General features: G+C 40.6%; 1 protein-coding gene across 2 annotated transcripts in view; it reads left to right on the top strand.

Annotated features, from left to right (window-relative positions):
- Positions 1 to 18,293, top strand: part of TENM3 (teneurin transmembrane protein 3) — a 974,114-nt gene that overhangs the window by 742,884 nt on the left and 212,937 nt on the right. Inside the window, exon 1 of one of the 2 annotated variants that reach the window (XM_081021658.1) lies at positions 1,775 to 2,052. The exons of the other annotated variant lie outside the window; for it this stretch is intronic. The gene's annotated coding sequence lies outside the window, so the exon portion shown is untranslated. Of the gene's footprint in view, positions 1 to 1,774; positions 2,053 to 18,293 lie in introns of those variants that run through there. 2 annotated transcript variants of the gene reach the window in all.

Raw genomic sequence — 18,293 nt, 5'->3', positions numbered from 1 at the left:
GTTATAGCAGCTGAGATGAGGTGCTGTTGTTGTGTGAGCAAGAGGAGAGTCAGGATAAATATCATGGGTTTACAATTGTCTGTGTTGCAGTCCTTTAATCCAGTTATGCAGGCATGTCCAGATGGCAGCTGCCTGCTGCATTGGTGGAAGAAAGAGTCTAGAGAAAGGCAGGTCCTCATACTCTCCTGTGCTGCAAGCAGGATTCAGCTGTATAGGCTACTCACCCTTCCTTAAGACCCCTCTTGGGACTGGTTTGAGACGCAGGTTGAATGCTATGTATGCACCTGGTATGCAGTAAAGGAAAAGGGCTGTAGCTAAGTATGGAGCATGGAGAGGCCCCCAGGTTCCTGGCATCTCCATACAGGACTAATAAATATCTATTTCTCAAACACTGGAGAATGCTAGTCAGGTTCTTATACTTCCTATGTTCCTGTAGTGATGTAGATTTGATGAATATTCATAAAGCTGGGTTTCATCCAGGTACTGCAGGAAATAGCTGTGCTGAAACAGTACATTTGATAGACCTTTTCAAACAAAACAAGGACACATCTAAACAGATTAAAAAATGCATCTGGAAATGGTGTGTTTTGGTTTCTAGGACTGTGGGCCGGAGCACTGTGTATTTTTAAAACTGCAAAGCCCTTTAAAGCTGTTGTATGCTTCTATTTTTACTGGACTTTTTAGATACTGTACTGCAGTATTGTAATGCAGTTTTGTACTTTTGCTTGTGAGCAAAGCAGATGGGTGTTTATGGTGCAGAGTATAGAATTTAGAAATAACTGTGGAAAGGGGGAGAAAGTGAAGTTCCATGTGTGAACGCAGTAACTCTTCAACAAACTGTGCACGATGCGTAAAAACAAACAAACAAAAAACCTTGTCTTCATTACACGGAACAAATTCAGTGGAGGTAGCTTGAATTTCTTCAAAGGAGAGACTTGTGCAAGCTGCTTGCCCAAGAAAAATGGCTAGTGTGAGGTCTCTGGATCATTACCTCCCTGCATTCTGGCCCAAATATTCCGTCATCTTCTGGATAGATGTGTGTGTGTGTGTCATTAATGCTAATGAGAATTAAGCACACATGGAAAAGGCAAGTGGATCCCATCCTTTCTCTCGCGCATTCTGCATTCCTTTACAATGCAAAACCTGGAAGTCCTTGATCGCTGCTGGATGTGTGAAAATGCTGCAGGACCATAGATGCTCGCAACATGTTTGTATTAATCACATCTCGTTATGGCTGTCTCCATCTCGACTGGAAAGCTGCACCCGAGAGGCATCGTTTTAAGAACTGACAGTCGTGTGGCATGTTCCTTCCTATCCCCGGTTTCAGGGACTTCTACAAGGCACGCAAATGTGGAGAGTAGCACGGGCTGCTACAATTTCAGTCTTGTCAGGATAAAGATTCTTTCCCGACAGCCCAGGAATTGAAGCGCTCGGAAGGAAGTAAATCTTTCCATCTAGATGTATAACGCACACTCGGGGATTTTTTAATTTTTATTTTTTAATTGCCTGTCATGATCAGCCACATTTTATGCTCTCTCTTTTTTCTGAACTGCCATAAATAAGATATAATAACTCCTTGCCAAATCTTTAAGGCTTAATGTGCTGTCTTTGGAAAAGCTGCTGTTTTGATGCTGCTCGTCAGCTTGGCAGCCTAGGCTGGCGTGTGTGTGTGTGTGTGTGTGTGTGTGTGTGTGTATGTGTATGTGCAATACGATCAAGGGGGGGGGGAGGAGGCACTCTGGCGTGGTACGTGCCGGGAACAGCGACAGAGCGCGAGACATTTGTGGCCATCAGAAGTGATTTAAGAATCGCCCGAGGAAGCGGGGAGGCTGTGGCGAGCCGCGGCCTCGCAAGGGTTAAGGGACGCCTCGCCCGCCCTCCTCCCCCCGCCTGGGTGTAAACAGAGGAGCCTCAGCCTATCATGTCTGATTGCTGCTCGGTGCCTGAAGAGAAAGCCAGGCTCGGTAACATGATACATTCTAGACTGGTTCAACTTGGAAGCGCTGCGCTCGGCTCGTCGCGCCCAGACAGCGGAATCGCCGCCACTGGAAGGTGGGTGACTGCGAAGCGACCCTGTTGACCTTACAAGCCGAGGCGGGATAAAGTGCGATTTCTCACCTCGAGTGGAGCCACTTAGAAAGATTTCAGGCAGAACCGCCAGCGCTGCTCTAGGTAAATGTAGCGGGGTTTTCCTCGCTCCGCTGCTGCTGCTGCTGCTGCTGCTGCTGCTTTTCTGTACATCGCTTGCTCCGGCGTTGCAATGGGAGGGAGGAGGCTCCGCTTCTCTTTGAATCGGTGCGGAGAGGCTATGCTGGCGTTTGAAACGAGGTGGCTTTCTTTAACCCCTCAAGGGCTGAGCTGGCGAAGGCACAGGCTGAACTTTGCAGATCGCTTCTGCCTGCCAGATGCAGTTGCAAGTAGCTGTTCTCTTGCGAGCGAGCCTATTGTCCTTAACAGCACTTTAAATTTCATTCCTGGGCGAGGATGGGGTTCCGTCTCCCTAGATTGAAATTCACAGTAATTCCTTTCCGAGCTTTAGGAGTACCACGTTTCGCCATCCTTGCCTTTTGATGTAGCTCAGATTTTACGCAGGACTCCTCCAGGCTTTTGGACTTGATTAGTGCAAATCTACCGTGGCATTCTGAAAGGGCAGGGTATAAAATATTTCTAATTATTGAATCACCCGCTTGTGAGAATAGCAGACCTCATGTATGGCATTGGTTAGCAGGCTGGTTTTTCTTTAAAAACAAAGTCCATAACGACAGAGCTAACTTTATAACTGCAAATGTAGTGTAGCTTAAAACAGCATGAAAGCAGGCTGGATTGATTTAGAAATAATTGTTAAATGTTTCCTGTAAACTCAGGATTACTCTTTGACATTTATTACGGTATCTGGAAAAAATAAGGCATATCAGAGTTGCTGTAAACAGTTGCGCATTCCAGTGCTTTTTATTTATAATTCTAGCTCCTTTTCTTTCATATAACTAATACATGATATACACAGAATATATGACTGTGTTACAAAGTCATTCTGTGTTCTTAGAGCTTAATATAATCAAATTCATTGCCTAAAGATGGTGTAGTTGAAGATTTGATCCCTTTCCACTGAAGTGGAAATACTTTCAGTAATTGAAAGCAGATTCATGTCTGGAGTTCTACAAGCCAAGGTTTTCATTTTCAAAAATAAACCTTTTGTTCTCCAACTTTAAATGTTTGAGTGAAGCATCCAGAGACCACTGTTTGCTTATTGTCTAATGTGGTAGTTAAGAGCTATTGGAAATACTTTAAGGGAAATGTTTATTAGAATTCCACTTATTTTGGACAATTCTTGGGTTTAGCTTCACTATATATAGCATGTTAAAATACAGAATGTTTTTTTATGAATTCCGTTTTTTACATGCACATTCCATATTTCATGCACATTCTGTTTTTACATAAGCATACAGTGGTGGCAGTTAATACATTTCTACAACCTTTAGCTAATACTTCAAGCTGATTTCAAAATTGAGATGCGGACTGGATCTTGAGGAACTTTGAAGGGATAGTGGTCTACCTCACCAAACAAACCTGGACAGCTGCTCTTTGTTAACTTTGTTTCCGTTTTCTGGCTGTCATCTTCAAAAAAAATCTTTCAAGAATGCTTTTAGTCAATTCAGGAATAGTTGGGTGGGAAATAGACATTGCGGACCTTCAGGCAAAGACGGATCTGCTACTGACCTGGTGAGGAAGTAGAAGACAAGGGAGATAAATAGTAGGACCTGCCTTACCCTTGTAGGCCCTTTAAACAGCAAAATAAATTGACTGAAATTATGTGAGAAAAGTTCCCAAGGATTGGAACATCCAGCGCTGCATACATATCTGTATATAGCTTGTACAGCATGCACAGCATATCATTTGTATTGATTGCCTGATGGAATGAGTCAGTGTTACCTTTTGATCTTTTTACAGACTTCCATTAAGGTGAGTCAGTAAATGTGCATATTTGTATTAATGATAATGTAATTGCTCCTAAAAACCATGGGGTGGCCTGTCTTGTTCAATTTTTGTAGATTTTTGAAATCACTTTGCAAAACTATTGAAAACTATAAGAAAAACACTCAGATGTATATATGTTAATTCCACATTTTTGATGTTTATAATATATTAGGTAAAGCTATTATACTTTTTAAAATAATTACTTGGCTCGTTTCAGAAAGATGATTGCACTAATTGTTACATAGTGCAATTTCCTTTTTCAGATAATTTCATAAATTAGCAATTCACTTTACAAATCTCTACAATTTTGAGGGGGGAAGCCTATGTAGATCTTTTACTTAATTAGCTGTTCGTTATTATTAACACTAAAAGTTTTTGATTTGTTTTCTTCCCCAGTTCAGATTTGGACACAGAAATTTAAAGTAATTTCAGTTTAAAGTGGAAAGAATTTCTCTTCTGAAGTGATAGTAGCTGTCTAAATACAGTGATCCTGATAATTAATGGTGTATGACAGATTACATGCTTTATGCCAGGTATTCAGTTCTTTAGAAGATTCACAAGAGAAGGGTTGCTAAGCACCCATCACTACTGCAAGTAATGTAAAATGACCCAAATTAAAGAACCTATTCAGAGCTGTATTTTTGCATTTGCTGAAGTGCATTTCAAAAGATTTAACAAGACTTATACAATTAGCTGAAAAAAGACCCCTTTTCAGCTATGATCAGCAATTAAAGGATCAGAATACAGAACTTCACATTTTGTTTATAACTTTTCCTTTTCCTTTTCAGCCCATTCTTTGAACTAAACAATGGTGACTAGCAAATTTAACCAACCCTTCTAGAAATAAATGCTGATGCCGTGTATATACAGAATACGATAGCCTGAATTCGTTTCCTCTGAATGGGAACTTTGGAACTTTGTTTTCCTTTTCACTGTAGAACAGTTTTTTATGAGCACAACCCACTGTAAAGTCTTTTTGAGACCTGTTTGAGCCCCATTGAAATGAATAAGAGCAGCTCAAGAACAGGAGTAGAAGGAGTAACTGGAGATTTGCATCTTGTTTTTGCAGCAACATACAAGCCCATTATTCTTTTATTAAGGGCTCCATTTAAATATTTTTATACAGAGAAATATGTACAAATTGCAAATGAATTGCACTACAGCTTTAGTTTAAAGGCCTGTTGATGGGAAATTTTGATTATGTTTGTTTCCCAACCTTTTTTTAGGCCTGCGTCTTAATGAGCCTCCTTTTTCTGAAAATAGGAAACTGAACCTATTCAATAGTTGGATTATAAATATTCACAGTATTTAAAGCAAATTTTATTAACCTTTCAAATTTTCATTACTTACTAAGTACATGAAGTAACAGTGCATATTTTCTCTTTTTTTGGAGAAAGGTCTGTGCATCAAAATGGCCAGATGCATTCTGTTTAGAGTTGTAAGTGCAATATGGCAGAACAGGCATAAGTTCACAGTGAGCAGTATTAACTCCTGTGTTACTTTTATTTAAGGTACTTGCAGAAGCTGCCCTCCATTTTGTACTGTGTAACTTGAAAGCTTGCATATGCCACCACCTGCAAAAGTGTTGCCAATGAAGGGTATCAGACTGGATTGTAATTTTTATTCTCCAGAGTCATTATGCAACAACTACCCACACCCAAGCTTTTAGACAATATCCCAAAACAGCTAGGTGGGAAAACAAAACTGGAACACTATTATAAAGTCATGTGAAATAGGTGGAGCTTCAGATTTGGATCATAATCAAAGAAAAGTATTTAGGGATTCTTATTTTTTGATTAAGCCTCACTCACTTTAGTGGTGTACTGAGTGAAATATATTTAGAATAAGGGTGATAGTAGTTGATTCATGTGATTTCAGTAGGACAAGGTTGGTGTGTCAATAATATACTTGTTTTAAAAAGTGGCACTACAGATTTCCACAGTACTTTGTGAATGGACAGCAGTTTCACTTTTTAAGTTTTATAACGATAAATGGCATGCCATTCTACCAATTTTAATTGTTTTATTTTAAATGTAAGGGGTAACCGTAAAAAAACCAAACCATTTTCCAGTGCAATCCTATACATGTCTATGCAGAAGTATGTTCCACTAAGTTTGGTTAGGCTTACTCTCAGGTAGGTATGTATGGGTTTGTACCCTTAATCCTGGAGAAACAGGTGTAAGTAATTACAGACAGATCTAGATCTTTTCTCTCACACACAGTTTTTGGTGCTACTTTTTTCTTTAAAGAGCAGCCCCCCCCCCCCGCTTTAAAAAGAACAATGCTTTTTAAACATTTTCGGAAGTTCAAAAATATTTGGGTAGGAGGCAATAACTTTTGTGCAAAAAAGGCAGGTTGGCTAGATATTAGAAGAAACCCACAGGTTTATTAACACATTCTAACTTAAATGTTAGCTCAGTGACCATGTTGGCTATGCTGCTGCAAAAAGTGAAAAAGGAAGTGAACTTTAATTTTTTTATATTGCTGATTTTAATGTCTCCTTTTTCATTGCATTGATTTCACCTCTTTATTTAGTAGTTCTTGGGTTCTTTTTCTATCAGACTTTGCGGACATTCATTTAATAATTCAAGCTAGTTAAAATTTGATTGAAAATTATTAAGCCGCAACCCCTGCTGGGTGTATGAAATTAGTCATGTGGCACACTGGTTTGTAGTATAATTTTTTAAGAACCCTGACTAACAGGGATTATTTTTTGTATGTTGAAAGAAAAAGATTTACTAAGAAAGTGAGAAGCAAGTGTTATAAAGCCTTTTGCAAATGGATACATTTTTATTTTATACAAAAGAAATAAATGTAGCTGTCCTGCAAATTTCAGTTTTAAAATGAACTTTTTATTGAAAGTAGCCATGCCCAAATTGTTTGTGCTAATTTTTGCAGAACACCTCTTTCAGTCATAAACTGATTTTAAGAGGAGGGGAATGTTGCCCGGGGAGCTGTAAAATGTAGTCTGGAAGACTTCTTAACACTCTTTATTTTTAACTAAAACAAAATTGCCTTATGTAACACAGTTAACATAGTTAACCTTTTATAATTATTTAACCATTATTTCATTAATGTTGCCCTCTGCTTAAATGTTATACATTACTGCAAAAGACACCTGACCGTGCTCTTAAAAGTTTATTTGTCTTTCAGTTCCTGTGATAGTAGGGGGCAGTACATCTCCTTAATTATCTTTGTTCAGGGAAATGCTGAAAGGCCAGGGTAGTTAAACAAGGCCATTTGGATTTGCGATAAGGTCGAAGTCAGATGCAAGGAAAGTGGTTAAATGCATTATCATATTATTGAGCATATCATCAGTAAAGTGACCTTGATGGAGGTGGAAAAAAACATTTGGCCTTTTTTTATGACAGTCCCCCCCTCTGCTTGGTTTACCACTGCAAGAGAATTCATCATATAGTTTTATCATCATCTTCTCTTTCTGTTTTGAAAGCTGATTTCTTTTTATCATAACTCATCAGTCAGTTTTTCAAAATTTAGATGGACATTTTACTGATGATGGTAGATTTTAGTACTTAAAGGTTTAGCCTATCGTTTGACAGATATGGAAATACACTTCATTAAATATTAAAGTGACCCGGCTAGCTGACCAGCCTATATCTTCTCTTAAGGATCTTTTAAAGATAATGGTTATTTTCTATGCAAAGGACCAGCTGCTATTCTACTTCCCAAAGAGCCAGTGTGGTGTAGTGGTTAAGAGCAGTAGTCTCGTAATCTGGTGAACCGGGTTCGTGTCCCCGCTCCTCCACATGCAGCTGCTGGGTGACCTTGGGCTAGTCACACTTCTTTGAAGTCTCTCAGCCCCACTCACCTCACAGAGTGTTTGTTGTGGGGGAGGAAGGGAAAGGAGATTGTTAGCCACTTTGAGACTCCTTAGGGTAGTGATAAAGCGGGATATCAAATCCAAACTCTTCTTCTCTTCTTCCCTAGATTTTTTTTAAAGCTAATATGAAGAGTAAGTTACCAGCTTCAGTTTTAGCTGGTGATGTAGCTGGTGTATGAAACGGCTTACTTGGACTTGGTTCAAGTCAAAGCAGAACTGAGGCTGTTCTAGATATTTCAGTAAAAATCAGATAAAAATAAAGGCTGTGCCTCTAGTTAAGCATATTATATCTAAGTTTTCTTGATCTGAATAAAACTTAAAGTTAGACATATTTGACTGGACCTCTTCCAAAATTCACAAGTTGTTATGGTGGCTTTATGTATTCTTGGGTCAATTCAGTCAGTAAATGCATTTAGAAAATTGCTGACTGAGTGAATTCCCTTGAGGACTTCAACCACTGAACTGGAACTTTGGATATTATGAAAAGTTATTTGAAGACTATCATTGCAATACGAGAGCACATTTACTTAGAAGTAACTGACATGGAGCATGATTCAATCAAGTTAAGAACTTTTAAATCCTATCATTTCTCACATTAAGCACATGCATAACTCCCGCCCACTGAAATTCATTATTGATATTAATTGCCTTTTAAAGTTCAGGTCTTCAGACTTTAGTTATAATTGAGATCAGTCACTACCAACTTTTTAAAATTTAAAATGTCCAAAATGTCTGTTGACCAGCAGTTACCACAATTAAAATCACACAAACCTACCTCACAGGGTTGTTTTGAGGATAAAATGGGGAGGAGGGGAACTATGTATACCACCTCAAGCTCCTTGGAGGAAAGATGAGATATAAATGTAATTAAAGAAATAAATTAGGTAAGACAATTGGGGTTTTTTAAAACGACAACAATGGTGGTTAATCAGAGTGTTGCAGTCAGAGGCTTTTCAACATATCACGAGGCAAAGGTTTTTATTTCTGCCATTTGATTATAATTAAGCAAAATGTTTTTCCCCTCTATCCAATAATATTGTCTATACTGTATAAATTAAAGATTATTTCATAGGTTCCAATGTTCTTAGTGGTTAATTATGAAACTAAGTCAAGATGTAACTTAAGTGGTTTTTAATTCTGTGCAGTGTAGACAAACTCCCACAAACTAAGCATTTTCTCACTTAGATCTCTCTGTTTGTCTCTCTCTTTCAATCATTTTAAAGTTCTAAAAAAGCAACAACCCTATAATGAGGCTTTTTTTAAGTTCAGAGCATCCTGCCAAAAATATGGCCAGGATCCAAAGAACTATGGAAGCACTTCTAGGAACCCAAGGGCCCTTTCTCTCCGCCTCCACATACCATGCCACATGGCTTTGAAAGTAAGGCAAGCCTTAGTACCCTATGATACTACATGCGTGTTCAACAGCAGTCAAGAAATTTTGGTTTGGCTTAATAGCCAGCATTTACTAGATTTTCAGATGTCTTCTTCCAAATACCCCCAGGTGAGGTACAAGGAAACACAAGAGAGGCTGCTTTCAATGTTCCCACCCATCTGTGCAATGCTGTCTTCGAGTTTCCCTGGGTACATAATTTTTTTGTTTTCTTGTGTCCTTTAATACTTCTGAATTTGGTCTCATGCCCTGTTTATGGTGAGGGGTGACTAACCTGAGAGGCATGTTCACCTCTGGGCAACCCTCCAAGGACAACGTGGCAGCCAAAAGTGGTTCTGGCCACCCTCCACTCACACATGCATGCACACACAGGTGCACAACCCCAAAGCTGATCCATGCAGATCAGCTGAGAAGGGGGGATATTATCCCCCATTGATGGATCAATCTGAGGGCAGAGTTTTAGCACTTTGCATCTTCATCAGGGTGCTAGACTGCCAAATCACAGGTGAATTGATAGGGTCCTGCAGAGGAAGAAATACAGTGGTACTTCGGGTTACATACGCTTCAGGTTACATACGCTTCAGGTTACAGACTCCGCTAACCCAGAAATAGTGCTTCAGGTTAAGAACTTTGCTTCAGGATGAGAACACAAATCGTGCTCCGGCGGCAGCAGGAAGCCCCATTAGCTAAAGTGGTGGTTCAGGTTAAGAACAGTTTCAGGTTAAGAACGGACCTCTGGAACAAATTAAGTACTTAACCTGAGGTACCACTGTATTTGGGGGGAAGGTGCAGATTAGCTTCCTCTTATTTATATGCTGATTTTGTTTTAAATATAGCTATACCTTTTGTTGCTTTGTTTTATTGCAATAGATTTATATCGAGTAAAGCAATCCTGGGTTGTTATTTTTTTATACAGGATCTCAAACAATTATGTATAGTAGCCCAACTCTGCTACTTACCCCATCCCTAAGCTCTCTAGCACATGCAGAGAACTAGGTGGTGCTTTTCTCTTATTATGTATCATAGATAAATTAAAAAAGAAAGTACATTTGGTGAGCTACAGTCCGTCCGTCGCCCCCCCCCCCCCAACATTTGCTGCATCTCCCTGCATTGTAGGCCTTTCCTAAAGGCCTCCACTTCTCAGGAATTTCACAGGAGAGACTTGTGGTGGGTAAGGGCACAAAGAAGGGCCGCTAGCCCCTTACCCCTGTAGCAGGCATAGAACATCATAGCAGTAAGTTCCTGCGAGGGATTGGTCTCGAGTGTAGGGGGGGAAAGCTGTCAAAAATGCTGTCAAAAGAACTGAAGGTACTGCTTGAAGTAAAGCACATGAAATACCGCTGCAGTGAGACATTAAATAATGGAGTCAGTCAAAGACAAACCCTTTCTTTGCTTTAAAGAGTTAGTGCTTTCAGAATACTCGATCGTCATTTCAAATATTTCAAATATTTGACTGGTGGATTGACCAATGATTTTTGACTAATCAAAAGCACAACTTCAACACGCATCTTGTTTTCTATTTATTTATTTTGATAGGGAATATCCTTTCAAAGCACTACAGCAAAAGCACTCCTGAAAGTTACATTCATGTGTCTTTCATAGCTAGACCGTAGGTTAAAATTCAATAGACTTAGCCTCTTTTATCACTGTATCTGCAGCTCTTGAACTTCTGCTTGTCATGAGACATTTAAAACACAGAAACCCTGCCAGCAAATGTGAACCTTATCAGGAAACACACACATCATTATTGTCTAGTTTCATTTAGGGTTGGGTTTTTGTTTTAAAACATAGTGGAGAGATAGTGAGAGAGAGCAATGAAGCTAAAAGGAGCCTGGCTACTTTGAGTATTATTATTGGTTCCTATGTACTTCTATTCTTTTCCCTACGCATGGAGGGTTTCCCCAGGTGCAGTAAGGAACTGGCAGTCATGCTAGAGAACCATTAATACTTTAGCTGCTTACTTCATTCCTTCCTCAAAATGCAAGGCAAAATGTGAGAGGAGAGAGAGACCTCAGAAGACTCAGGGGAAGGGTTTTGCTTCAATTTTTGCTGAGCTTTAGAGAAGATGAAAGTGATGTGGATCTTCACTGCTTCTATGCCTTGATTCATTCTCTCTCTCTCTCTCTCTCTCTCTCTGTGTGTGTGTGTGTGTGTGTGTATGTAAAAGGGAAAGAGACACTCAATCCTTTACTCCCCTGATTTCTTTGTGTATTTTGGGACTAAGCTAGATGTGGAATTAATGAATGCCATTAACAGACCCATTTTTTTGATTGTTATGTAAATAGCAGGTAAGGGAAGCCTGAACAGTCTTGGAATGCTGGGGGTGAGAGGGGAAGTATGACTTTTTTCTGCCACAGTCCTGAGCTCCTGTTAACATGCAATTAACATGTTTGGCCCTCAGACTTGGATGGAGCGGGATTAGCCTCTTATGCAGAGCCTAGAGGTCAGGTTTTCTTCAGATTGCCCTACAGGTCACTCAATCTTTTGGAACACTTTTCAGAGACACCTCTAGAAAGGCTCTATATACCGGGATGTAATTGTGTTAATTGAGATTTTGTTTTGCTCTTGACAACAAATAGTTCCTTCCAGGATACAGTCTAATGGGATAGCTCAGATCTGGAGTATTTATGGCTTGAACCAACCTTGCGGGCCTGTTTGCTCATTAATTTCCCTAGAGAAATCTCAATTTGGTATGAGTCTTTTGCTCATGCATGCCCCTTCCATTCACTACAAGTAGAAATTAAAGAGTGAATAGGCTATGCAGCATTTGTTTGAATGCAATACCTCCCTGCCCACCAACCTGTCCTTGTAAAGAATGGCTTTGTTTTACTGGGCTTTCAGAAAAATATCACGCTCATATAAATGCTGTGCTACCCCATTCACTTATTACTTTCTCCCTGTAATGAAGGGGCATGCATGCTCCAGAGACTCATAAAGGACTGGCATTTCAACCTATAAAGTAATGAGTGAACAGTGAGCCCAGGTGATCTCACTCCACGGATAAAAACCATTATTCTTTATTACTAATTGATCAGACTGAGTATAACAGAGCGTGAATTCTAGGCATACGCTTTTCAGTTGGAGAAGCTATGTGTAGGACAAACAAAGCTTTGGCCTTCAAAGGACTTGTACACACTATAAGGCATTGTGATTCTTGTACACTAATTTACAGTTACTTTTTTTAATTGTTTGCATGCTGGTAACTTCTATTGTTTAGTTATGTGCTGGAGTAAACAGCTGTTTTGTAAGATACAAAATGAGATAAAAATGATGCAGTTCCCTTTACAATAATGATCCAAATTTTGTCATAGGCAATCAGTACTTCAGGATTCACTTGAATCCCAACTTATCATAGTTTGGGTGTGCACACATGTATGTATTACAGACAATGGCCAATTTATGCATGTCCAATTGATGTGTGGCTGTGCATGCGCACATCACAGCAACCCAGAAGTGGCTGGAAAAGGAGGTGGAACAGGCAGGCCGGGGGCAGAAGCGTTAAGTGTAACAGGGTGAAGTGGGCTTATACATGCTCCACTGTCACATGTTATGACCTGGAATGCAAGCCCCACACAAATCGAGGGTTGCCTATACAGTATTATCCCACCTTTCATCAATGGAACACAAGGCAGTGTATGTAATTTCCATGCATCAAGTGTCCCTTACTAAGGGAGTGTTGCCTGAATTAGGTACTGCAAATGAACAACAGCTGCATACCTCAGGTGTGAAAAAAGAAGGGTGGAGGATCACCCTTGTCTGTAAAGACCAATGGAAGTTGGTGTGAGGAAAAGCATAAAAATGAAGGTGAAATTCATTAGGGCAATGGTTTAGAAGAAAACGTTAAAAGCTGAGTTGGGCAACACTTCTCATATTATGAAAGGATAAATCCCTAACTCTATTGTAACTTTAGTGGCACAACTTGGAATATTATGAAAAAACTGGAGGGGAAAATGCATGTTGTTAAAATGTAATTGGCAATGAAAGAATCTCAGAAGGGACCATCTATTTCCAAAGGCATTGAAAATGGCGCCATGTAATACATGGCAGCAATAAGGAATGATTGAATGATGAGCCGTGTAGCATTCTTTGGGTTGTATCCAGTGTTGTCTCTCGCACTGGTGGATGGCTATTTGATCCAGAAAAGGCTTATGTCAGTGAAATAAGGACTGTTATTGCTGATCTCACTTGTCCCCTGAAGCCCCTGCCTCTATGCTGTTCCAAAGGATCCTAACCCTTTAGCAGTTTTGGGAGTGTGCAGGGAGCTGCACGGAGAGGAAGAACTAGTGAAAATAATCTCCCAGTTCTGTGGATGGATGTCACCACTAAAACAGCCATCTATCACAAGGAACACCATTGAATAAGATATTGTAGTTCTGCAAAGTTGTCCTTGGGTATCTGTATGTTTAAACTGGGTGGAATTTTACACACTTGAGTAATATTGACTTAAACTCACAGAGGATGTGACAGAATTGACCCCAGTTTCTATAACCAACAGTGGTGCACACTAAAAGTCAAAATGATTTGCAGTATGTTAGGCTAGAATCATTGTACAAGCACTAAAAGGTTTATTCAGGCAGAAATCCTAATCCCACTTACCTGGGAGCAAGCCCCATTGGGTTCAGTAGTATTTACTTCTGAGTGGAGATGGTTAGGATTACGCTGTAAGCAAATGTTGAAAGTCATTTGCTGGCTGGTGCATAGTTCAGGAGCATGATTGTATCTGTGGCAGTGTTGATTTTGCCCAACATGACAATCATTAATAAACAATTTTTCTTTTAAAATCATTCTCCATATGTCATAGAGGAATTCATAATTTATTTATTATATTTATATATCGGGTGGCGCTGTGGCTAAACCACTGAGCCTACGGCTTGCCGATCAGAAGGTTGGTGGTTCGAATCCCGCGACGGGGTGAGCTCACATTGCTCGGTCCCTGCTCCTGCCCACCTAGCAGTTCGAAAGCACGTCAAAGTGCAAGTAGATAAATAGGTACTGTTCCAGCAAGAAGGTAAACGGCATTTCCGTGCGCTGCTCTGGTTCGCCATAAGCGGCTTAGTCATGCTGGCCACATGACCCAGAAGCTATCTGCAGACAAACGCCGGCTCCCTCGGCCTAAAGAGTGAGATGAGTGCCGCAACCCCAGAGTCATTCGTGACTGGACCTAACGGTCAGGGGTACCTTTACCTTTACCTTTTTATATGTATGTGGATCTAGATTATGGGTGGAATTTCTGGGACCATGCTTATTTCAGATATGATCAGTATTTCTGGATAGAATTGTCAGATTTGTAGAAACGAGAAACATATTTCCATGCACTACAGCAATACAGTCATTGTGGTAACAATAGGCAATACTTGAGGATTAAATAATGGCAATCTTTTACAGCCAGTTGTGCCAGTGTACAGTACTGATATATGTCATGCAGTACCATCCCTTAGAAGTAAGTTCCATGGTGTTCAGTCTGTAATCCTGTACTCACTAACGAGAGAAAACCTCACTGAAATCAATGGAAGTTACTTCTGATTAATATTTTATTCCACCTGTGTATATTTACTTGGAAGAAAGTTGCATAAAACTTAATGGGACTTCTTTATTGGGCTTTATAGTTGTCACGGTGAGCAACTTATTTGAGAGAAATTGAAGTCAATACAAACAATATGTTTAGAACTGAACTCAAAGGCATGTATTTTGATTGATAAAATTGCAGTTGGTTCATGATTCCATATCATGAATAATAGAATTAAGCCTACTATCCTACCTTAGACCAATTTTCTACAAACTAGCACTGCATATTCTAATGTGGCATATTGAAACAAACAGTTGTTAAATCTCAATTATTAGACATTGAGAGGAAGAATAATTCAAATATTCATCTGACGTGTGTGTTCATATTTGTAGTGTTTCTGTTCCATTCATTCATTTGTGGAAACAGGGTTCTTGGGAAATGACATAAATCTACATGCTATAATTTTCCTGAGTGCTAGATATTGCGTTTGTATATCTGACTTGGCTGAAACATTTCTAAATGGTCCCTTTGGCTACACATCTGAGGAGGCTCATAAACAGAAATAATTCCTTTCCAAGTCAATTATAACTCATGCTTGCTAAATTGATTCAAGATCTGCTTGTTTCAGACAAGTAACCTAATGAGTATTTTGCTTTTGAGGAAACCACATCTCAGTGCTTAAAGGGGAGATGAAGGATATGGAAACGAGAAGATCTTCATTTTTGTAGAATGACAGAATATGAACAAATGGAAGTTTTCTTCTAAGTGCTCTTTTGTGCATATGCCAGCTAGTTTGAGGTGTGACTTTAGTTATGAAGAAGAAGAAGAAGAGTTTGGATTTGATATCCCGCCTTTCACTCCCCTTCAGGAGTCTCAAAGTGGCTAACATTCTCCTTTCCCTTCCTCCCCCACAACAAATACTCTGTGAGGTGAGTGGGGCTGAGAGACTTCAAAGAAGTGTGACTGGCCCAAGGTTATGCTGTTGTACTCTCCTTTAATTTTTCCCCTCAGTAATATAAAAACATATCGTTAATATTTGCTCATGTTTCTTACTTGGAGAACTGAAGTGATAGGATTCCAAGGTATTGGAAGACATTCTTTTTCACCAATTCTGAGTGCTGCCAGATGGTGTGTTTAATGAGCACTCATCTTGATGTGTTTGAAGCGAGATCAGATGATGCTGACCATTTATTATCATTATTATGTTATATTTGTTAAATTTCTATATTTAATAAGCATTCACTCTGATTTGTTTATGGGATGGCTGGATAATGTTGTCTCAAAGCTTGTGGAACATGTTGCTGGCATCAGTTTGTCTTGGGAGACAATGGACGAGTGTGCCTTTGGGGGTGAAGACAAAGTGTTGGAGAGTTACAGTGCCTGCTGTGGCTGTAGAGCAGGCATGGCCAAACTTGGCTCTCCAGCTGTTTTGAGACTACAATTCCCATCATCCCTGACCACTGGTCCTGTTAGCTAGGGATGATGGGAGTTGTAGTCCCAAAACAGCTGGAGGGCCAAGTTTGGCCATGCCTGTTGTAGAGATTGATATGGAGAGACGTGTTTTGTTGCAGCTGGGCAGATGAAGGCATCCAGTTGTGCTGCTGCACCATGGCATTTATTCTCTCTGCACTCCCTCCCCCCCCCCCGCAGTCATTTCTTATCTGGTCACTGCTATGGATGCACAACCTGACTATCTGGGTCTAGGAACTTCAGTCATTTGCAGAGGAATCTCACATGACAGGGTTGATGTTACCAGCCTTCATGTCAGAGAACCAGTGTGGTGTAGTGGTTAGGAGCGGTAGTCTCGTAATCTGGGGAACCGGGTTCGCGTCTCCACTCCTCCACATGCAGCTGCTGGGTGATCTTGGGCTAGTCACACTTCTCTGAAGTCTCTCAGCCTCACTCACCTCACAGAGTGTTTGTTGTGGGAGAGGAAGGGAAAGGAGAATGTTAGCCGCTTTGAGACTCCTTCGGGTAGTGATAAAGCGGGATATCAAATCCAAACCCTTGTTCTTCAAGTTTGCAGACATCTTTGTAATGCAGAGTTGGTCTTCCAACAGGCCTAGCACCTGAAGCCAGCTCCTTGTAGAGCATGTCCTTGGGGATTCTGCCATGTTCCATGTCTCAAAGCAACCCCATACTTTCTACTGCATTTTCTCATCACTTTCTCATCCCTTACTGCAAACAGTCCAATCTTTGGAGAAAGTCAAAATAAAAAAAATCCTTCCAGTAGCACCTTTAAGACCAACTAAGTTAGTTCTTGGTATGAGCTTTCGTGTGCAAGCACACTTCTTCAGATACCTGGACTTCCATTTCATGCGGCTCAATGTGGTGCCTTCCATGGTTCCAGTTACAGATAGGTAGCCGTGTTGGTCTGCCATAGTCAAAATAAAAAAAATCCTTCCAGTAGCACCTTTAAGACCAACTAAGTTAGTTCTTGGTATGAGCTTTCGTGTGCAAGCACACTTCTTCAGATACCTTTCTCTTTGGAGAAAGTGTTTTTGTTGTGCAAGAGATCCAAATCAGCTTTAATTGAGCACCCTGAATTTGCCAGTATGTATTTGAATCCCACCTGAAAGTAGTGATAGTCTGTAAGTGTATATACCTACATCTGATTATACTGATGGTACCAGTAGTGTTTGAAATAGAATAATGATTCCCACATAGACAAAAGCGCCTAAGCTGATATGCATGTGGAATTTGAGTATTGCTGATTTATGAATGCCCGTATCCAAATATTTTAGGGTGGGGCAGTTGCTGGTGCAGATTAAGAATGCATATTGTAAGACAGAGGTTTTCAACCTTTTTTGAGTTCACAGCTCTCTTGACCAACTACCTTCTTTCTGTGGCATCCCTGCAGGGCTCAGGAGCCCAGTTATGTTACCCCTTAACCTGCAGAGCTGGCAGCCTCTCACCCTTTTTCAAACACCCTCCCTTGTGGAGTGTTCCCTCAGCCTCCTCTCCCCTCTCCTTGAGAGTCCTCTGTGCAACCACTGCTGCCGCCTGTGGTCTCTGAGCTGACCCCCCCGCCCCAAAGAAAGGTGCCTGTCCATTCCCAATAGCAAGGACTGGCTGGCGGGGCTCCCTCACCCGCTTGCTTGCTTGCTTGCTTGCTTGCTCCAAGGCCGCCTCAACTCAACAACCAGCATCCCCCTGCCCCAGAGGCACCATTCGCTTGCAGTGCTTGTAGCCAGGGCTTCTGCAACAAACAGCTGTGCAAGCCTTTGGGAGGCAGAGATGTAAGACAGCATCAGAGGAGGGCGGGAAGGAACGAGGGACAGACGTCAGTGTTACCTGTGGCACCCCTGGCCATCATTCAAGGCACCCCAGGGTGCCACGGCACGCTGGTTGAAAACCACTGTCCTAACAGATTAGGAAAAGCCTGTACTTTTGCAGGTTCCTTATAATCTCTGCCTTCCCTGGTGCATCTCTCTCATACCCTTTTAGACAAACATACACTTCACATAGTGGTTAATGTTTATACAAGTGCCTCTCTTGACTGCAGCTGAAGTTACTTCAGTCTGGTTAAGATGAGAAACCTGTTTATTCATGTTAAAGATTGTAAATCCTGGTTAAGCAAA

Source organism: Podarcis pityusensis, assembly GCF_964106645.2.
Source record: "Podarcis pityusensis genome assembly, chromosome: 9".
Taxonomy (NCBI): Eukaryota; Metazoa; Chordata; class Lepidosauria; order Squamata; family Lacertidae; genus Podarcis; species Podarcis pityusensis.
This window is presented reverse-complemented; position numbering and strand designations above follow the sequence as displayed.